Source organism: Microcaecilia unicolor, chromosome 2 (assembly GCF_901765095.1).
Source record: "Microcaecilia unicolor chromosome 2, aMicUni1.1, whole genome shotgun sequence".
NCBI classification, from domain to species: domain Eukaryota; kingdom Metazoa; phylum Chordata; class Amphibia; order Gymnophiona; family Siphonopidae; genus Microcaecilia; species Microcaecilia unicolor.
This window is the reverse complement of record NC_044032.1, coordinates 195,489,567-195,512,637: the sequence shown is the minus strand read 5'-3', so window position 1 is coordinate 195,512,637 and position 23,071 is coordinate 195,489,567. Positions and strand designations below refer to the sequence as shown.

Sequence of the window (23,071 nt, the reverse complement as noted above, 5' to 3'; positions counted from 1 at the left end):
TGGAACCGCAACTCGATCCAGACTCAGCATCTTGCCTGGAACTCCAACTCGATCCAGACTCAGCATCTTGACTGGAACCGCAACTCGATCCAGACTCAGCCTCTTGACTGGAACCGCAACTCGATCCAGACTCAGCCTCTTGACTGGAACCGCAACTCGGTCCAGACTCAGCATCTTGCCTGGAACTGCAACTCGATCCAGACTCAGCCTCTTGACAGGAACTGCAACTCGATCCAGACTCAGCCTCTTGACTGGAACTCCAACTCGATCCAGACTCAGCATCTTGCCTGGAACTCCAACCCGATCCAGACTCAGCATCTTGACTGGAACTCCAACTCGATCCAGACTCAGCATCTTGACTGGAACTGCAACCCGATCCAGACTCAGCATCTTGACTGGACCTCCAACTCGATCCAGACTCAGCATCTTGACTGGAACTCCAACTCGATCCAGGCTCAGCCTCTTGACTGGACCTACAACTCGATCCAGACTCAGCATCTTGACTGGAACTGCAACTCGATCCAAACTCAGCATCTTGACTGGAACTCCAACTCGATCCAAACTCAGCATCTTGACTGGAACTGCAACTCGGTCCAGACTCAGCATCTTGCCTGGAACTGCAACTCGGTCCAGACTCAGCATCTTGCCTGGAACTGCAACTCGGTCCAGACTCAGCATCTTGACTGGAACTACAACTCGACCCAGACTCAGCATCTTGGCTGGAACTCCAACTCGATCCAGACTCAGCATCTTGGCTGGAACTCCAACTCGATCCAGACTCAGCGTCTTGACTGAAACTCCAACTCGATCCAGACTCAGCATCTTGACTGGAACTGCAACTCAATCCAGACTCAGCATCTTGACTGGAACTACAACTCGATCCAGACTCAGCCCACAGCACAGACTCAGCATCTCGGCTGGGACTGGCACTTGGTCCGGGACTACTAAGCCACCTTCTTTCAGCTTGGGCTTCAGGAGTATCCCGTAGGGTTGGCTCCGAGAGGAGTTGGAAGCGGTAAAAGAACAGCTTGGTAGAGGGATCAATAGCATAAACTGGGTTTTCTTCAAACCCAAGCCAGGAGACACGCTTTCTCTCTGCGGCAGCTTCAGGGGTATCCTTCAAGGCTGGATCAGACAAAAGGGCAACCCGGTACTCCTGGAGTGTCAGAAATGGATCCAGATCAAAAATGGGGTTGGAACTGGGATCCAAACTGGTACTAGGAGGCTCAGTAGACAACGCCACTTGAACTGGATGCAGAGACTTGGCTTGAAGCGCTGCTTGGACTGGAATCGGAGACTCGGTCGAAAGCATCCCTCGGACTGGACTCGGAGACTCGAATGGAAGCGCCACCTGAACTGGGATAGGCGGCTCGGTTCGAAGCGCCCTCTGGACTGGACTTGGAGGCTCGGTCAGAAGCATCCCTCGGACTGGACTCGGAGGCTGGAATGGAAGTGCCACCTGAACTGGCATCGGAGGCTCGGTCAGAAGCGTCCCTCGGACTGGACTCTGAAGCTTGGCTGGACGCGCTGCTCGGACTGGATTCAGAGGCTTGTCTGGGCGCGCTGCTTGAATGGGACTGGACCCCTGCTGGGCCCAGAGCGTGGAATTCCCAAGACGTCTTCTCTCAGCGACAGCTTCCGGAGTATCCCACAAAGCTGGATTCAGGACAAGGCTGCGGCGATATTCTGAGAGCGTGATGAAAGGGTCCATATCTGAAACTGGGCTTTCAGTGATTCCAAGCCACCGGACACGTTTTCTCTCAGCTGCCGCTTCAGGGGTCTTCTTCAAAACAGGATGAGACAACAGTTTCCCACGATACTGACGAAGAGTCATAGAAGGATCAAGCACAATGACGGAGCTGGACCCCAGCTGGGTCGGCTGGGTGGGGGTTCTTGCCGGGCTCATGGCCTTTGCATTCTGTCGCGTGCTCGAGGACCTTGGCATACTGTCAGGCTTCTTCCCCGGGAGCACTGGGTTCGTGAGCCCATGGGCCACTACCGTGGAGCGGCAGTGGCAGGCAAGATCACCTCCAAGGTAGAGATGAGACAAAACTGGACCAGAACCCCGGACTGGAGTTCTACACCGGAATACACGGAACTGGAACGCACCGGACGGGTGCGCACTGGAGTGGAGCCCGCTGGACTGGAACACACTGGAGGGCCCCACAGGACTGGAACATACAGGAGTGAAACCCGCTGGACTGGAACACACTGGACCTAGGCTTCACCTACGCTTGACCACCTTTCCCCGAGGGTTGAGCCCTCAGGTTCTGGCAGCCGGTAGGACTTACAGGAAAACCCGGAACTGGAACTTGCAAGCAGGAACAGCAGGAATGAAGATCCAGGAGTGCCCCCTGGCACCTAGGCGCAGGCAAGGCCGACAGGCAGGGACTGTCCGGGTTCTGGCAGTCGGCAGGTTTAAACACAATGACTAGTAAACTGTACCTAGGCTAATAGAAACGCTATACCCAGGCAAACCAGTCATACACAAGAAACATACACAGAGCACACTCAGGAGACTTGAAAGCTATACACCAGCTAACAACAAAGCTGTGCCCAAGCTAACAAGTCATGCACTGGAAACAAACACAGAGCACTAGCAAAGCTATACACAGGCTAACAAGCCACACGGTGCCTAAGCTGGCTAGTCTAAACAAACACAGAGCACTAGCAAAGCTATACACAGGCTAACAAGCCACACGGTGCCTAAGCTGGCTAGTCTAACACTAGGAATAAACACAGAGAACTAGCAAAGCTATACACAGGCTAACAAGCCCCACGGTGCCTAAGCTGGCTAGTCTAAACAAACACAGAGCACTAGCAAAGCTATACACAGGCTAACAAGCCCCACGGTGCCTAAGCTGGCTAGTCTAAACAAACACAGAGCACTAGCAAAGCTATACACAGGCTAACAAGCCACACGGTGCCTAAGCTATCTAGTCAAACATAGAAACTCACACAGAGCAAACACTGAAACAGTGTACAGAGCACTCTATACACCAGGGCCCTTAGATGAAATGCAAAGGCCAGGGCTGTAGTCTCTAAGTGATTAATAAAGCCTTTCCACACCAGAGGCACAGCTGCAGCAATCACCTTGCATCCAAACAGAGGCTTGACACACAGAGAAGTCAGCCCAGCGGGAGCCATCTTGGATACTGGCATAGAGGAGTTGGCGGCAGCCATCTTGGAAAAGGCATAGCCCACACAGGTGAGGTTCAGTAGGGCAATCAGCACACAGAGCCAGAGAGAAATTAAGACAGCGACAGACACAGAGACAAGCAGAAGCCAGCACAGCCACTGACTCCCAGAAACAGGGTAAGTCTGAGGGTGGTCACGGCCACAGACGTAACATTTTAATGCTGTCAAGTGTATATATTTTTGACGCTGTTTCATAGTAGTCCTATTATAAGATTTCAATTTGATGTTTTCAAGTTTACCTTATTTATTGTAGTTAATGCTGCTGAAAATTACAGACTGGACTTAGTCAGCTCTGTTAATCCAGATAGCAGCACCTACTACCCAGATAAAGAAATTTAAATATTGGGTTAAAAGAAAAAGGAAGATAGTTAATAATACTAAGAAGGACTTTTATTCTGACGGCAATCGTTCTCCATTTTTTTGCATATTTTGGGGTCCTTTTACAAAGACGCGCTGAAAAATGGCTAGTGGTAGTGTAGGTGTAGGTAGTGGGCATGCACCAATCAATTTTTTAGCATGCCTATAAAAAGGCCTTTTTTAAATTTTTTTCCAAAAATGGACGTGCAGCAAAATGAAAATAGCCACATGTCCTTTTTGGGTCTGGGACCTTACCACCAGCCATAGACCTAGTGGTAAAGAATTTGGGCGGTAATGACCTACGCACATCAGATGCCACATGGCACTCTTGCGCTATGCACACCAGAAAGTAAAAAATAATTTTCAGACGTGCGCCAAAATTGAAATTATCGCAAGGGCCACGCGGTAACTGGGTGGTAACTCCAATTTGGTGTATGTTGGGTGTGTGTAGGCACCTACGCGGCTTAGTAAAAGGGGCCCCACCTGACTAACAGAGCAGAGTAAGGAGCACCATTAAAATATAGGAAAGCAATACAGACACACCAGAGAGTTCAGAGAAAGAACTCAAACTGAAGATTGAGATAATAAAATCCTAAAAAAAAAGGCAATTAAGAAAGAACAAGTAAAGATGGGCTTAGAAGGGCAGGCAGAAAATTAGGGAAGAAAAGATGGTGCCACAGGTGATTATCAAGTTAGGGGGATAATCACTAACATTTATACATTGTAGAGTTGTATTCCTGAAAATGATCTCCTGGTTTCCATATATCGTGCCTAGATTTCCGTGCACAAAGCATATTCCATAAGCCAATTAGTGCTGTTAATTGGATGTTGACAAGCAATTATCAGCACTAATTGGCATTAATTAGAACTTGCGTGCACAACTTGCTAAGTGCATTCTATAACATGGTGAGTGTATGTTCTAATGCATGTTGTCAAAAAGGGGGCATGGCCATGGGCGTGGAATGAGCGGTTCATAGACGTTCCAAAAATGTACACGCACGATTATAAAATATACCTGCTCTGCAACTAACTTAGGCACTGGTGTTTACACCAGGTTTTACTTGGCGTAATTGCTTGTGACTAAATATAGTCACGCAGATGGGCCATAAGCATATTCTATAAATTGCACGGAAATGTTGTAGAATACTTTTAGACGGAAATGTTTTCTGCATGGATTTTCCAGGCAGCAAAGAAAGGAGTAGGGTGATCTGGCACTTTCACAAACCAGGGGAGACTTATACTGAATCAAAAATCTTTATTAAAGAACATCAAATGACTTGACACAGCTGCTGTGTTTCGGCACTTATGCGCCTGCTTCAGGAGTCTATAAAGCATGTAAAATCATATTCAAAAATGTAAAACATTTATACAAAGAACTATAACAATCATATACACGTAATCAAAATGAAACAATAAAAATGTAATAAAAATTAAAATATAAATGAATATAAAATACCTTTGTTGCACTACTTTTACGTAGGGATTGAAGGTTCCTCCACTTTCTGTGGCTGCTCCTCGTTTTTTGGATTTTCCATACACCATATATAGAATCTATCCCTAAGCCTGTAAGTGAAGCCAATCCTATATAATAATTCTCACCTCCAACGTTCTAATGTGCCTGGGACTGTGGCTCCCTCGGAGGTGGTCTGCTAGGCAGTTTAGAATGCACTGACGTCACTGATGTCACTGACAGCTGATTCTAAGGCAAGGGGAGGAGTATTCCTACTCCTCCCCCTGCCTACCAATCAGTTCTCAGTGCCCCCCCCCCCTCGGCGCAACACCCAAGCCCCTCCGCCCTGACGCAGCACCCAACCCAAGACCCTCCCCCCGGCGCATCACCAAAGCCCCTACCCCCCTCTCGGGCACATCAACTCCCTTGCCACCCGCAGCCGCCAATACTAACGCTGTCTGGCCGCTGCTGCTTCTCCTGTGGAGCAGCAGCGGCCGGTACAAAAAGAAAAAAGCCAGAAAAAGATTTTTAACCTAAAACGCGGCTCCATAGACAGTCATCTGGCATTGGCTGTCATCACTGCAGCCGCTCCTACTCTCCCCTCCACGTCACTGCCCCTGCAGGAAGACCCCGGAGGAGCACAGCGACGTCAGAGGGGAGAGGAGGAGCGGCTGCAGAGATGACAGCCAATGCCAGATGGCTGTCTACAGAGCCGCGTTTTAGGTTAAAAATCTTTTTTGGCTTTTTCTTTTTGTACCGGCCGCTGCTGCTCAACAGGAGACGCAGCAGCGACCGGACAGCGTTAGTATTGGCGGCTGTGGGTGGCAAGGGGGTTGATGTGCCCAAGGGGGTTAGGGGCTTGGGTGATGCGCTGGGGGGGGGGTAGGGAGGGTCGCTGGACATGGGTGGCTGGAGGGGGGCAGGGGGAGGGGAGGGTCGCTGTACATGGGTGGCTGCAGGGGGAGAGGAGGGATGCTGCGGGAGGGCAGGGGGAGAGGAGGGTCGCTGGACATGGGTGGCTGCGGGGGGGGCAGGGGAGAGAGGTGGGTCGCTGGACATGGGTGGCTACAGGGGGGGCAAGGGGAAAGGAGAGGAGGGTCGTTGGACATGGGAGGCTGCAGGGGGGCAGGGGAGAGGAGGGTCGCTGGACATGCGTGGCTGCAGGGGCAGGGGAGGGGGTCCTGAGACCAGATGGGTGGCTGCAGGGGGGGCAGAGGAGACAGGAAGGACGCTGCGGGGGGGGGGGGGGGATTACCTTGCTAGCGCCTGTTTCATTGCCTACCAAAACGGGCCTTTTATACTAGTTGATGAATAATTCCCCAAATGACAATTTTTAAATGTTTAAATGCTGAATAAATCACCGGGGAGTTAAGCACAATGTTTCTTTCATTATTCATTTCAAGCCCTAGCCAAAACAAACACTGTGCAAAAACTATGTTTCTCAAAAGAGGCACAAAATCTGATGGAGATATTTTTCGAGCATATTCTTATTGTAAAATGCAAATATATAGAGGGAGGGATTCTATATATATGGCACCTAAAAATTTTGCATGGAAAACATTTCCTCCTAAGCGTATTCTGTAAGTACATAAGTATTGCCATACTGGGAAAGACCAAAGGTCTATCAAGCCCAGCATCCTGTTTCCAACAGTGGCCAATCCAGGTCACAGTATACCTGGCAAGATCCCAAAAAAGTACAAAACATTTTATACTGCTTATCCCAGAAATAGTGGATTTTCCCCAAGTCCATTCAATAACGGTCTATGGACTTTTCCTTTAGGAAGCTGTCCAAACCTTTTAAAATTCCATTAAGCTAACCGCCTTTACCACATTCTCTGGCAATGAATTCCAGAGTTTAATTACACGTTGAGTGAAGAAACATTTTCTCTGATTCGTTTTAAATTTACTACATTGTAGCTTCATTGTATGCCCCCTAGTCCTAGTATTTTTGGAAAGTGTAAACAGACGATTCACATCTACCCGTTCAACTCCACTCATTATTTTATAGACCTCTATCATATCTCCCCTCAGCTGCCTTTTCTCCAAGCTAAAGAGCCCTAGCCGCTTTAGCCTTTCCTCATAAGGAAGTCGTCCCATCCCCTTTATCATTTTCGTCACCCTTCTCTGCACCTTTTCTAATTCCACTATATCTTTTTTGAGATGCGGCGACCAGAATTGAACACAATATTCGAGGTGCGGTCGCACCATGGAGCGATACAAAGGCATTATAACATCCTCATTTTTGTTTAATAATCCTTTCCTAATATTACCTAACATTCTATTTGCTTTCTTAGCCGCAGCAGCACATTGAGCAAAAGGTTTCAATGTATCATCAACGACGACACTTAGATCCCTTTCTTGGTCCGTGACTCTTAATGTGGAACTATGCTTGACGTAGCTATAATTAGGGTTCCTCTTTCCCACATGCATCACTTTGCACTTGTTCAATAACATCATCTGCCATTTAGATGCCCAGTCTCCCAGTCTCGTAAGGTCCTCTTGTAATTTTTCATAATCCTCCTGCGATGTAACGACTTTGAATAACTTTGTGTCATCAACATATTTAATTACCTCACTATTTACTCCCATCTGTAGGTCATTTATAAATATGTTAAAAAGCAGCGGTCCCAGCACAGACCCCTGGGGAACCCCACTAACTACCCTTCTCCATTGAGAATACTGACCATTTAACCCTACTCTCTTTTCTATGTTTTAACCATGTGGTACTTTGTCAAACGCCTTCTGAAAATCCAGATATACAATGAGGGGCATAATTGAACAAAAACATCTATCTCCATGGGCGTTTATCTCTGAGAACGGGTCCGTGAAGGGGCGGACTGAACCGTATTTTCGAAAAAAATAGACGTCCATGTTTTATTCGACAATTTGTGAGCTGGGCGTTTTTGTTTTTCAGTGATAATGGAAAATGAAAGCGCCCAGCTCAAAAACAAATAAATCCAAGGCATTTGTTCGTGGGAGGGGCCAGGAGTCATAGTGCACTGGTCCCCCTCACATGCCAGGACACCAACCGGGCACCCTAGGGGGCACTTTTACAAAAACAAAAAAAAAAAGGTAAAAGAGCTCCCAGGTGCATAGCACCCTTCCCTTGTGTGTTGAGCCCCCCAAATCCCCCTCAAAACCCACTGCCCACAAGTCTACACCATTACTATATCCCTAAGGGGCGAAGGGGGGTTTGGGGGGGTTGGATGACTAAGCATTAAGCAGCACAATTGTAACAGGTAGGGGGGGGGATGGGCCTGGGTCCACCTGCCTGAAGTCCACTGCACCCCCTAACAACTGCTCCAGGGACCTGCATACTGCTGCCAGGGAGGTGGGTATGACATTTGAGGGTGAAAATAAAAAGTTGTGAAATGGTATATTTTGTGGCGGGAGGGGGTTTGTGACCACTGGGGGAGTCAAGGGAGGTCATCCCCGATTCCCTCCAGTGGTCATCTGGTCATTTAGGGCACTTTTTGGGGCCTTATTCGTGGAAAAACAGGGTCCAGGAAAAGTGCCCTAAATTCTCGCTAAAAACGCATATTTTTTTTCCATTATCGGCGAAAGGCGCCCATCTCTGATCGCCCGATAACCACGCCCCAGTTCCGCCTTCACCACGCCTTCAACACACCCCCATCAACTTTGTCCGCATCCGCGACGGAGTGCAGTTGAAAACATCCAAATTCGGCTTTCGATTATACCGCTTTATTCGTTTTTGTGAGATAAACGTCTATCTCCCGATTTGGGTCACAATATAGGCGTTTTTCTATTTCGATTATAAGCTGGAATATCAACCAGCTCCCCTTTATCCACATGTTTGTTCACCCCTTCAAAGAAATGTAGTAGTTTGGTGAGGCAAGATTTCCCTTCACTAAATCCATGTTGACTTTGTCTCATTAATCCATACTTTTTAATATGCTCTGTAATTTTGCTCTTAATAATAGTCTCTACCATTTTGCCCGGCACCGGTCAGACTCACTGGTCTATAATTTTCCGGATCTCCTCTGGAACCTTTTAAAAAAATCGGCGTTACATTGGCCACCCTCCAATCTTCCGGTACCACGCTCGATTTTAAGGATAAATTACAAGCTCATTTTTCAGTTCTATCAGTACTCTGGGATGAATACCATACAGTCCAGGAGATTTTCTACTCTTCAGTTTGTAGAACTGCCCCATTACATCCTCCAGGTTTACAGAGAATTCATTAAGTTTCTCCGACTTGTCAGCTTCGAATACCATTTCTGGCACTGGTATCCCACCCAAATCTTCCTCGGTGAAGACTGAAGCAAAAAATTCATTTAATCTCTCCGCCACAGCTTTGTCTTCCCTGACCACCCCTTTTACTCCTCGGTCATCTAGCGGTCTAACCGATTCTTTTGCCGGCTTCCTGCTTTTAATATACCTAAACAAATTTTTACTAAGTGTTTTTGCCTCCAACGCAATCTTTTTTTCGAAGTTCCTCTTAGCCTTCCTTATCAGCGCTTTGCATTTGACTTGACATTCCTTATGCTGTTTCTTATTATTTTCAGTCGGTTCCTTCTTCCATTTTCTGAAGGATTTTCTTTTAGCTCTAATAGCTTCCTTCACCTCACTTTTTAACCATGCCGGCTGTCGTTTGGTCTTCCGTCCTCCTTTTTTAATACACAGAATATATTTGGCCTGGGCTTCCAGGATGGTGTTTTTGAACAGTATCCATGCCTGATGTAAAATTTTGACTCTCACAGTCGCTCCTCTAAGTTTTTTTTCATCGTTCTTCTCATTTTATCATAGTCTCCTTTTTTAAAATTAAATGCTAACGTGTGTAGTTAGGGTGTGAACCTTTACCACCTACAAAATAGATGGCAGTAAGGGCTTACATGCTAATGGAGAAATTAGCGCTTGTCCATTACTAGAAAAAATGGAAAATGGAGCTATTTAACCGCCGCACTAAAAGTGACCTTATTGCATGTGAAAGACCCGCACTGGAGATAGTGCTAGTCACGTTTTAGCGCCACTTAGCAAAAGAGCCCAATAATTTTTTATTCCACCTTCCCTTTAAATCTGTGCATCCCAGACCATCTGAACATGTAAATACCATTATTCTGAAATTGCCATTTATACATATATGATAATTCAAACTTTGTATGGTACTTGCTAGTAAACTCAAGTTCTACTTCTGAATGAGCAAGTGCGTCTCTCTGATTCATCAGTTAAGTTTAATAATGGAGGAAAAAGACTTCAGATGCTCAACATTCCCATTTGAACAGTGAATAATTGAATGCCTATATCCACTAATTACAGAAATGTTTTCCAGTGTGGACAGTGCATGAGCTCCTCATTAGTCTTAAAAAAACCCTCCAAGTTCAGCAGTATAGCTTATGCATTTACTTTGCTTATTCTAATGATTTATATATGTGTACTACTATTATTCCAGCGGTACTTATCTGGGCTTTTGGTGACCAATACAGCTGGGCACGCTCTACAGAAACTTTATGTTTCACTGCAAGCTTCTTAAGGACCGAATTCCATACCCATGGTGTAGCCCGATTATTCTCCTGCCTTCCAAAGGTATGGAATTTTCTGTAGAGTATGCCCAGCCGTAGTGGTCACCAAAAGCCCAGATAAGTACCACTGGAATAATAGTAGTACACATATATATAAATCATTAGAATAAGCAAAGTAAATGCATAAGCTATACTGATGAACTTGGAGGGTTTTTTTAAGACTAATGAGGAGCTCATGCGCTGTCCACACTGGAAAACATTCCTGTAATTAGTGGATATAGGCATTCAATTATTCACTGTTCAAATGGGAATGTTGAGCATCTGAAGTCTTTTTCCTCCATTATTAAATTTAAATGATGAATCAGAGAGACATACTTGCTCATTCAGAAGTAGAACATTTATACATATATACAATCTACATGTGTGAATGCTGCTATTTACAAAGGTAGATGTCACACAAGCCTTTTCAACAGAGGTGGACTGATGATGGTCTGGACCCCCCAGGCAGCCGCTGCCCGACATCCCCCTGCCACCCCTGCCACCCTTGCTGCCACAGCTGATGCCCCCGTTGCCCCGGTCCTACCTGAGGGGTCCTGGTAGTCTGGTGGCCTCTGCCAGGTGGCATGTTCTTTCCTGCCCACTGCGCTGTTGCTATTCCCCTGGCTTCCGGCGCCACTGTTTTCAAAATGGCAGCTGAGACTTACTGCGGTAGTCTTGCAGGTCTTGACAGTCTCACAAGACGTCCGCAAGGAATCTTGGCTGCCATTTTTAAAATACGGTGGTGCCAGGCGGGGAGGGGGGAATAGCAGCAGCCTAGTGGGCTGGGCAGGAAAGAACATGTCCGCCCCCCCTCCCCGCTGAGGCCAGTAGATCACCAGTGGCACGCTGGGCATCCAGGCAGAGCCTCTGGGCCCTCAGGCACTGCCCAGTTGCCCAAATGGTCAGTCCGCCCCTGCTTTTCAAATATACTTCTTTATGCTTTTATTATGTCTGCTTTCTTGTTCTTTTATTAGAAACTGCCTAGTGCTGCTAAAGATGGATGACATATATGATGGATGTAATAAGCTACAAAAGTGTTTTTTATTATAAAGGTTTTCATAGTTTTGCACACTACTGGCATTGGACTGACTGCCTCCTCTTTGTCCCTGCTTTTGTGTAGTGCGAGTACATCTGCTGTCTTCTAGTGCTCACATAACATCAAGGGCAAGTTGAATAAAGCTGTGAGGGGCATGCTGAAGCACATTCTTCACTCATTTGGGACTGATGGCCTTAGCAACTATCATTTGTGTAAGTATTTCAAGTTCTTTCTTCTCTAGAATTTGGTTTATATCATGAAACATTTACCAATTTTGTTTCCCACTTTAGACCAATACAGGGTGATATTCACTTAACCGGCTATAAGTGAATATTCAGCAGGGGATAGACGGTTATCTCCCTCTGAATATTCGCGGTCAGCACAGAGCGGCTAACCGACTATATTGCGTGATGTAGCCGGCTAGCTGCAAATATTCAACACATGGCCGGCTAATGGGGCCTTTTTACTAAGTCGTGTAAGTGCCTACACGCGCCCAACCTGCAGCAATTCCAAGTTATTGCCTGGATACCGGGTGCCCGTGCAGTAATTTCATTTTTTACGTGCGCCCACTACACACGCCGGAAAATATTTGTATTTTATGGTGTGCAGACGGTAATCGGGTGGTAATCAGCATTTTACGTGCATATACCATTACCACCCGATTAGCACGAGAGACCTTTCTACTAGGTCAATGGCTGACAGTAAGGTCTCAGACCAAAAATGGACGCGCGGCAATTTTAATAATAGGACTATCATGAAACAGTGTCATAAATATACACATTTAACAGTACTACAGAACAACCATATAACAGAAATATGATAAATGTCAGTGCAACGTAAACAATACCATAATAGTCAGCATGGAAGAACATTCAAATAACAGACATATACTACTACTACTATTTAGCATTTCTATAGCGCTACAAGGCATACGCAGCGCTGCACAAACATAGAAGAAAGACAGTCCCTGCTCAAAGAGCTTACAATCTAATAGACAAAAAATAAATAAAGTAAGCAAATCAAATCAATTAATGTGAACGGGAAGGAAGAGAGGAGGGTAGGTGGAGGCGAGTGGTTACAAGTGGTTACGAGTCAAAAGCAATGTTAAAGAGGTGGGCTTTCAGTCTAGATTTAAAGGTGGCCAAGGATGGGGCAAGACGTAGGGGCTCAGGAAGTTTATTCCAGGTGTAGGGTGCAGCGAGACAGAAGGCGCGAAGTCTGGAGTTGGCAGTAGTGGAGAAGGGAACAGATAAGAAGGATTTATCCATGGAGCGGAGTGCACGGGAAGGGGTGTAGGGAAGGACGAGTGTGGAGAGATACTGGGGAGCAGCAGAGTGAGTACATTTATAGGTTAGTAGAAGAAGTTTGAACAGGATGCGAAAACGGATAGGGAGCCAGTGAAGGGTCTTGAGGAGAGGGGTAGTATGAGTAAAGCGATATGATGTCAGCATAATACCAATGAAACACCTGATGTGCACGTATTAGAACATTCAAATAACATAGATATAATGCTAATGCTTTTCTACAATACAGCCTACCATGTAGCTGAGGGGCCAAGTGCGGATATATACATAGGGACAAGATGAGCAGTACAGAGTCAGTTAGGATAAATAGGTGGGTGGCTAGACTCAAGGCAAGTTCTTTATACAGTTAAACAAGATATAAGGAACTGATTTAAGTTACAGTGTATGTAGCAAGCTATATTGAAAATTTCTCCACAGAACAGTGGACTAGACACAGCATACATAGAAAAATGGCAAAACAGAGAAATGCTTGTTTGGTAGCAGAGAACTAGAAATAGCACATCCTGTTTCTGCATGTCAGAGGGCCTGTACATAGAAAGGCACAATAAGGTAGCATGGATCATGCACTGGAAACTATGTAAATACTGTGACATTACTGTACCAGAAAACCACTGGGAAAGCCAGACACAGTGATAACGGAAATAACAAGGACAGCATTGCTAATAGAGGTATCAGTACCAAGCATCTTTTATGTACTACACAAGGAGAGAGAGAGACGGACAGGCAGACAAACAGAGATCTGAGATTTGAGGTCTCTCTGGCACCAGCCTATCAGGCTTATTTTTGAAAGTGATCACCGGCGATCTTCCGGCATAAATCGGGAGATGGCTGGCGATCTCTCAAAAGCGGCGAAATCGGTATAAATAAATAGTAAATAGTAGATGACGGCAGAAAAAGACCTGCACGGTCCATCCAGTCTGCCCAACAAGACAACTCATTTGTGCTACTTTTTGTGTATACCCTACTTTGATTTGTACCTGTGCTCTTCAGGGCACAGATCGTATAAGTCTGCCCAGCACTATCCCCGCCTCCCAACCACCAGCCCTGCCTCCCAACCACTGGCTCTGGCACAGACCGTATAAGTCTGCCCAGCACTATCCCCGCCTCCCAACCACCAGCCCTGCCTCCCAACCACTGGCTCTGGCACAGACCGTATAAGTCTGCCCAGCACTATCCCTGCCTCCTAACCACCAGCCCTGCCTCCCACCACCGGCTCTGCCATCCGATCTCGACTAAGCTCCTGAGGATCCATTCCTTCTGCACAGGATTCCTTTATGCTTATCCCACGCATGTTTGAATTCCGTTACCGTTTTCATTTCCAACACCTCCCACGGGAGGGCATTCCAAGCATCCACTACTCTCTCCGTGAAAAAAATACTTCCTGTCATTTTTCTTGAGTCTGCCCCCCTTCAATCTCATTTCATGTCCTCTCGTTCTACCGCCTTCGCATCTTTGGAAAGGGTCCATTTCCGGATTAATATCTTTCAAATATTTGAACGTCTGTATCATATCACCCCTGTTTCTCCTTTCCTCCAGAGTATACATGTTTAGTTCAGCAAGTCTCTCCTCATACGTCTTGTAACGCAAATCCCATACCATTCTCATAGCTTTTCTTTGCACCGCTTCAATTCTTTTAACATCCTTAGCAAGATCGAAAGGTGCTTTTTTGACATCTTCGCCGCTTTCCCGTCGCCGAGCCGGCGAATGTTCAAGGGGGCGTCTCGGTAGCGTAGCAAAGGCGGGACATGGGCAGGCATGGGCGTGGCTACCAGATGGCTGGCTTTCGTGGATAATGGGAAAAAAAGCGGCGTTAATCAGTATTTTGCTGGGTTTACTTGGTTCTTTTATTTTCACGACCAGGCCTCAAAAAGGTGCCCCAACTCACCAGATGACCACCGGAGGGAATGGGGGATGACCTCCCCATACTCCCCCAGTGGTCACCAACCCCCTCCCACACTAAAAAAATAAAAACCTTTTTTGCCAACCTGTATGCCAGCCTCAAATGTCATACCCAGCTCCCTGACAGCAGTATGCAAGTCCCTGGAGCAGTTTTTAATGGGTGCAGTGCACTTCAGGCAGGCAGACCCAGGTCCATTCCCCCCTACCTGTTACACTTGTGCTGCTAAGTGTTGAGTCCTCCAAACCCCCCCAAAACCCACTGTACCCACATGTAGGTGCCCCTTCACCTATAAGGGCTATGGTAATGGTGTAGAGTTGTGGGGAGTGGGTTTGGGGGGGATTTGGGGGGCTCAGCACCCAAGGTAAGGGAGCTATGCACCTAGGAGGTATTTGTATATTTTAAAAAAATTTTTAGAAGTGCCCCCTAGGGTGCCCGGTTGGTGTCCTGGCATGTCAGGGGGACCAGTGCACTACAAATGCTGGCTCCTCCCATGACCAAATGCCTTGGATTTCGCCGGGGTTGAGATGGCCAGCATTTTTTCCCATTATCGCTGAAAAACAAAACCGGCCATCTCAAACCCGGCGAACTCTGGCATTTGGCCAGGTTAAACCGTATTATCGAAAAAAAAGATGGCCAGCCATCTTTTTCGATAATACGGTTCCGGCCAGCTGTTGCGGCGGCGCCAAAATAGATCCCCGGCAATCTATTTTGCTGGTGTCGTTTGATTATGCCCCTCCATGAGACCCTTTTACTAAGCTACGCCAAAAAGTGGCCAGTGTTGTGTTCAGTGCATGAGTTTCCCACGCACTGAAGCCATGGCTGCAATTTCATGTGTGCCATTAATAGCCACGCACTCATTTCCCAATTAGTATGTGAGCCCTTACTGCCACCTATTTTATAGATGCTAAGTGGGCAGCACATTACAATGTACCTGCGCTATCCAATTAGTGCAGGGATACCTTTAATGGGCATTCCACTAGTGAATAATTACATCCAAAAGTAGAATGATAGAAATGTAAAAGGTAAATTGTCCATAAAATCAATGTAAAATGGTTGCAACAAGTATTATAAGATTTCAGCAAAGAAAAGGTTCTAGGTCTCCTTTGGGTAGTTTCTTGTTCTTCAATGTCCAACATCACACTGTCACTCAAAAAATATAATCACAAAATTCTCATTACTCCTGATGATGATGCCTTTGTTAGCTTTTATCTCTCACTTTTTGCTGCTCTGTAGCCCTCTCCTCCTCCTGAATGTGTTGTATATGTTGGGGCAAAGATTAAGCCCAGTGAGTATCCTTATCACCTGGTGGTGGCAACAGGATTCTGTGCTCTTGTCCCTTTATGGTGATGGATAACTCTCTTTGCTGTTTCTTTGTGTTTTCTGAGTACTGTAAGAATGTGTCTTGTTCTGCAGGTTAAGGATCAGTCCTTGGGTGACTGTATTATCCGCTGATGTTTAAGGTGATAGGCACAAACCTGCTCCACCATCTCCAGCTTTAAGTCCCTTTCCTGTTTGAGACTCTCAGAAGTCAACAATTTCACTCTGTATTCTCTTTGACCAAGGTTCAGAATCCATTCTCCCTGTGACCAGACTTTCTTCCTTCATGCACATGGTGCCTCAGAGGAACAGTTCTGAGTCAGACTGACCTCCCCTGATCAGGTCACATAGAGGCCCTTTTACAAAGATGAGTAGACACCTACGTGTGTCAATGCACATCAAATTGGCACTACCACCCAGCTACCATGTACCTCGGGGGGTACTTTCATTTTTTGTGCACACCTAAAACAAGCAGTAGAAAATATTTTCTATTTTCTACTGCAGGGGGCTTACCCAGTGGTAATCAGCAGTTGGTGCGCTGCACGCTTACCGCCTAGTTAGCGTGTGAGACCTTACTGCTAAGTCAATGGGTGGTGTTAAGGTCTCAGGATGAAAATGAATGTGCACTGGTTTTCATTTTACTGCATGTCCATTTTCTGGCACATTAAAAATCCCCTTTTTTCCAGGTGCGCTCAGGAAATAGACCAGCGCGCATACAAAACACACGCCTACACCAGTGCAGGCCACTTTTGGGCGCACCTTAGTAAATGGACCCCTAAGTATGGGAACAGTTCTCTCCTTCTCCTGTGCTCCAGGAGCCAGCTGAGGGTAAAACTGGCAGCCTCTATTCTTTATGTCTCTTCTTCCTTTCCCCTAGTTCCTAGGGCAGAACTTATCAATTTTTGTTAGCCTTGACTCCATGATTGCAGGCAAATAAAATTGTGTGACCTCCAGAAGGTGTAGCATAATGGTGTAGCTATGAAAAGCCCACCCAAGTCATATCCTCAAATATGGGTTTTATGACCCCATTTGGGGTCCTGACCCAAAGTTTGGAAAGTTCTGCCCTAGGGCAAAGAACTAATACTGATGGACCAATAAACTGCTTATCTTCATGCTCCTTGTTGGACAACCTCTAAAGAAGGAAGACCTGGTTCTTCCCTTATACTTAGGTTTGTATACTTCCCTCCAAAAGCTCAAGCTCAAATAGAATTGGGACATTTTTCAGAACAGACCTCCTACTATTCAGGTTTGATTGGTACCCTCTCTGGAGCATAGACCTAGAATATTCCTCCTGCAACTGCATAAGGATGTACATTTGGCATCCTGCTACACCAGGCTGACTTAGTTCCTCTTGCTAAATAATCACTGGAGCTGCAAAGCTTTATATCATCTACAAATAGTAGGTGCAGTGTTATCTAAATCATTTAAATCATTAGTGTCTCGGGGCCAAGATGACGCTTGAGGCAGATGTGTGTGCTTGAGCTCTGGATTCCTCATGGTCTGCCTGGTTCTTCAGAGTGTTTTCTATGTGTTTATGATGGGGGAAAAGAAAGACAAAAACTAAGGGTATCCCCTTCTCAAACCCTGAAGGTAGTCTTACCATGAAGCAGGTGACTTTGGAGAGATTTGGGGTCCTGCCACTTGAAGAGGGAGCAGCCGCTTCAGTTGGGTCAGGGAAAGATCATCGGAGTTTTTCTGAGTCCTCCTCTGAGCACAACTCCTCCAAGACCTGGAAGCTGTTTTACAGCAGTGGGGATGCCGGGGTATGGGAAATCCAATGAGGTGTTGATCTTCCTTGCGGTGGGAGAGGGACCTGTTACTGTATCCTCCCTGCTTGTGTTAACATCTCCAGGAGGATGGGGTAGAGTGGTGTCCTTGTCTTCCAGTGAGACGGCTGCCTCCAGTGGACTGGGAGATCTGAAGAAGCTGGCTGTGGTGACCATGGAATCATTGTGGAATGCCATTCAAGGTTTGAATTCTTCCCTTCAATCAATTTCCAGCTCTTTGCAGGGTGACCTTTTATTATTTAAGGAAGACTACAGGGCTCTAAGGCCACTTTTTACCACAGCTAAGGACCTCTTAAATTTTATTCAAAAAAACAATTTACATATATATATTTATATATATATATATTTTTTAAACCGAGATAAGTGATATTATTCTGACAAATATTGCATATTTTTAAAATATTGCAGAATTTGGGACATCAGTCTACCAAAGTTGGCGCATTGGAAGGAGAGGTTAAGAAATTGCAGAGAATTTCAACAGACTGAGAGATTTTAGCTCGTAAGCTAGAATACTTAGACAGCTATAGCAGGAGGAACAACTTGAGATTCCTTAATTTTCCTAAATTGCCATTGATTCCGGCATTATGTATGCTTAAAATATATTTCCTTGAGATCATGGGAGTTCCAGCTGAGGGCTGTTAGAGCCCAATAACTATCAGGAAATTCAAGAAGTTACATCATTAGACCTTACTCTGAGTTAAATCTCACTGAATTTCTGGAACATTGTTTGAAAATTATAACAGAACATGCTAAATGTAACCCAGGTCTTGCCCTTTACTAGCTCAGGTCCCCCTCCCACCTCAGATGTCCATCACAGGGGCGTAGCCATGGGTGGGCCTGGGTGGGCCCAGGCCCACCCACTTTCCCTCCAGGCCCGCCCATCCATGATCCGACATCTTCTCCACCTTCGTGCCAAGTCTCCCGCATCCCGCTTTGGCAGGTCATCTCCCGGTCTCCCGCTGAACTCCACTGCTGCAGCTGCTGCCACCGCCGCCGCTTCTCTCCTGAGCAGCAGCAGGAACAAAAACAGGCGCTTCGCCGAGCCACCACTTCAGTTCAGCCGGCATAAGAAGAAAAACAAGCGCGGGGCCGCCCATAGCAGCCTTCAGTCATGCGCTGTCGGCTCTACCTGTCCTCTGCTCCCGGAACGGGAAATTGACGTCAGCGGGGGCAGAGGATGGGAGAGCCGAAAGCGCATGACTGAAGGCTGCTGCAGGCGGCCCCGCACTTGTTTTTCTTCTTGTGTTGACGACGCTGCTCCTGCTTCAGAGGGCCAGAGTGAGAGAGGAAACGTGGCTGGTAGGGGAAGGGTGTCTGAGAGAGCAGAGGGGAGAGAAAAAAAGAAGAGGACGCTGGAGAGTACAGAGAGAGAGAGAGAGCGAGAGATTGGGAGAGAGAGGACATGGAAAAGAGCAGGGGAGAGCCAGAGAAATGGGGAGAGAACATGGAAAAGAGCAGGGGAGAGAAAGAGGGGAGAGCCATGTGGGAGATGGGGAGAGAAGGGACATGGAAAAGAGCAGGGGAGAGCCAGAGAAAAAGGGGATATGGAAAAGAGCAGGGGAGAGCCAGAGAAAGAGGGGACATGGAAAAGAGCAGGGGAGAGACAGGCTGCTGGGGAGAAGGAAGGGGAACAAGGGGGATACCCTGACTGGTCAGATGGAGAGACAAAGAGGAGAAATGCTGGATGAAAGGAGGGTGAAAGAGGAAAAATGCTAGAAGGAGGGGCAGAAAGAGGGAAGATGCTAGATGGAAGAGGGGTACAGAGAGAGAGAGATGAGTAGAAAGATGGGGGAGAGAAGGATGGGACATGGAAAATGGCAGGAGAAAGAGAGAGAAGCTGCTGGAGAGAAACTGGGGGAGACCTTAGCTGGTCAAATGGAGAAATGCTGGTTGAAAGGAGGGAGAAAGAGGGAAAATGCTGGAAGGAGGGAGCAGAAAGAGGGAAGACGCTGGATGGAAGGGTAGGAAGAGAAAGAGGAAAGCTACTGGTAGGATGGGGGGGAGAGAGAGGACATGCTGAATGGAAAAGGGTAGAGAAATAACTGTCTAGAAGGAAGGGGAGATAGAGGGAGACAATGGATGGATGGATTGGGAGAGGGTAATAGGTGGAAGGATGGAGAGAGAAAGAAAGAGGGATGACACTGGATGGAAGGGTAGGAGAGAAAGAGGGAAGGTGCTGGATGGAAGGTTAGGGAGAGAAAAAGGAGACGCTGGATTCAGAGAGAGGGAGAGACACTGAAAGGATAGGGAGAGAAAGGGGGCGAGGATAGAGTTAATGAAAGACTGGAGAATAAGAGGAAGGGGCATGGGGAGAACAAAAATGAGGAAAAGATGAAAAGGGATAGGTAGATGAAGTAAAAGAGGGAAATTAAAGAATGGATAGTAAGAATTAATTAAATCTGGACAGAGAGTGAGACAGAAAACAAAGAAAAAGGAGAGAAAAATTACAAATGAACAGGAAACCCTGGCAAGAGAGTTAAGAGAAGACAAAGGAATGCAGAATCTTGACTGGGACAAACACAATTAGAAAACGTAAATGGCTAGACAACAAAGGTACAGAAAATAATTTTATTTTTAATTTAGGATAAAGCAATCTGGTAGCTGTGTTAATGAAGGCTAATAAATGCAAATAAAACATAAAATAGAAAATAAGGTGATACCTTCACTGATTTTTAAAACACTTTTGATTAGTCTTCAGAGACCAGCACTTCTTTCCTCAGGTCAGGAGAGGATGTCCTGACCTGACCTGAGGCAGGAGGATTTGGCCTCTGAAAGTTAATTGAAAAGGGTATTAGACTATTTAATAAAATATTTTCTGAAATGGCAGTGGGATTACGGTGTGTCAGGGGGTGGAGCCAATACAGAGTAGGGCAGGGCTGGGGGTGTGTACTAAAAATCTTGGCAGCTCTGAATGCGCCCAGATCGGATGAAAGTTCCAGAGCGCGGAGCTGCCTGGAATGAATGGCGGCACCCGCTCAGCTGCCAGTCCAGGACTCCAGTCCAGCCCACCACCACCAAGTGCACGCCATGCAGTGCACGTTTTACAGGAGGGTTGTGGAGCGGAGGTGAGGAGCACGAGCCTGGCCCTGGAAGGTTCTTCTTCATGATTCGACATTATTTCGAGGCAAGCCCAGCCCAGCAGCAATAGGAGCCAGTAATAAAAATGTAAATACTTTTTTTTTTCATCATAATTTTTAACATTGTGTGATGTGTGCTGTGTAATTTTTTTTAAATTGAGCTAGCTGGGGCCTGCCGCCTGCCTGGGGCTGGTGGTCACTATTAAAATTTATTGTTGGGGAATTTCTGGGTGAGGATGGGCTCCTCATTGCCCTAGGTAATATGGGTGGGCACTATATATATATATATATATATATATATATATATATATGTATATATATATATATATAGTGCCCACCCATATTAGCTCTGGGCCCAGCCAAAATATCAGGTCTGGCTACGTCACTGGTCCATCACCTCTCCCTTTTCTCCCTTCCTTCTCAGATGTCCATCATCTATCTTTCCCTCCCACCAGATGTGCACAATCTCTTTCCTTTCTCTTCTCCTTAGCCAAATATGTCTACCACCTTATCCTTTTTCTCTTGCCCCTGCTGCTGCTTCCTCTGGCAGAACTGAGTGGGAACCCTACCTGCAGTGGTGGACCTTTCTGTATCAGTACAGGTACATGAATTTAATACAGGCCATGTCCCACCCCCACCAATATTTGTAGGAGGGGGTAGGATGCAGCTGGCCTTAAGCATGCATATGCAAATCCTGAAAGGCCTGCTGCTGATAATGGCTTTAAAGAGGTGCCATTGCTGGCTGCCCAATCCCAAAGCATGCCTCCTAGGTAGACACCTATCCCACCTAGTGGTTGGGGTGGCCCTTCTTTGTTTTGATGTCTTTCTTCTGCTATAATTTTGAGTATACAGTGGGGGAAATAAGTATTTGATCCCTTGCTGATTTTGTAAGTTTGCCCACTGACAAAGACATGAGCAGCCCATAATTGAAGGGTAGGTTATTGGTAACAGTGAGAGATAGCACATCACAAATTAAATCCGGAAAATCACATTGTGGAAAGTATATGAATTTATTTGCATTCTGCAGAGGGAAATAAGTATTTGATCCCCCACCAACCAGTAAGAGATCTGGCCCCTACAGACCAGGTAGATGCTCCAAATCAACTCGTTACCTGCATGACAGACAGCTGTCGGCAATGGTCACCTGTATGAAAGACACCTGTCCACAGACTCAGTGAATCAGTCAGACTCTAACCTCTACAAAATGGCCAAGAGCAAGGAGCTGTCTAAGGATGTCAGGGACAAGATCATACACCTGCACAAGGCTGGAATGGGCTACAAAACCATCAGTAAGACGCTGGGCGAGAAGGAGACAACTGTTGGTGCCATAGTAAGAAAATGGAAGAAGTACAAAATGACTGTCAATCGACAAAGATCTGGGGCTCCACGCAAAATCTCACCTCGTGGGGTATCCTTGATCATGAGGAAGGTTAGAAATCAGCCTACAACTACAAGGGGGGAACTTGTCAATGATCTCAAGGCAGCTGGGACCACTGTCACCACGAAAACCATTGGTAACACATTACGACATAACGGATTGCAATCCTGCAGTGCCCGCAAGGTCCCCCTGCTCCGGAAGGCACATGTGACGGCCCGTCTGAAGTTTGCCAGTGAACACCTGGATGATGCCGAGAGTGATTGGGAGAAGGTGCTGTGGTCAGATGAGACAAAAATTGAGCTCTTTGGCATGAACTCAACTCGCCGTGTTTGGAGGAAGAGAAATGCTGCCTATGACCCAAAGAACACCGTCCCCACTGTCAAGCATGGAGGTGGAAATGTTATGTTTTGGGGGTGTTTCTCTGCTAAGGGCACAGGACTACTTCACCGCATCAATGGGAGAATGGATGGGGCCATGTACCGTACAATTCTGAGTGACAACCTCCTTCCCTCCGCCAGGGCCTTAAAAATGGGTCGTGGCTGGGTCTTCCAGCACGACAATGACCCAAAACATACAGCCAAGGCAACAAAGGAGTGGCTCAGGAAGAAGCACATTAGGGTCATGGAGTGGCCTAGCCAGTCACCAGACCTTAATCCCATTGAAATCTTATGGAGGGAGCTGAAGCTGCGAGTTGCCAAGCGACAGCCCAGAACTCTTAATGATTTAGAGATGATCTGCAAAGAGGAGT

The 23,071-nt window shown here is 46.5% G+C and overlaps 1 protein-coding gene across 2 annotated transcripts in view; it reads left to right on the top strand.

Annotated features, from left to right (window-relative positions):
* Nucleotides 1-23,071, top strand: part of SYK (spleen associated tyrosine kinase) — a 240,231-nt gene that overhangs the window by 5,706 nt on the left and 211,454 nt on the right. For both annotated transcript variants that reach the window (XM_030193604.1, XM_030193603.1), the window contains exon 2: nucleotides 11,645-11,772. The gene's annotated coding sequence lies outside the window, so the exon portion shown is untranslated. The remainder of the gene's footprint in view (nucleotides 1-11,644; nucleotides 11,773-23,071) is intronic.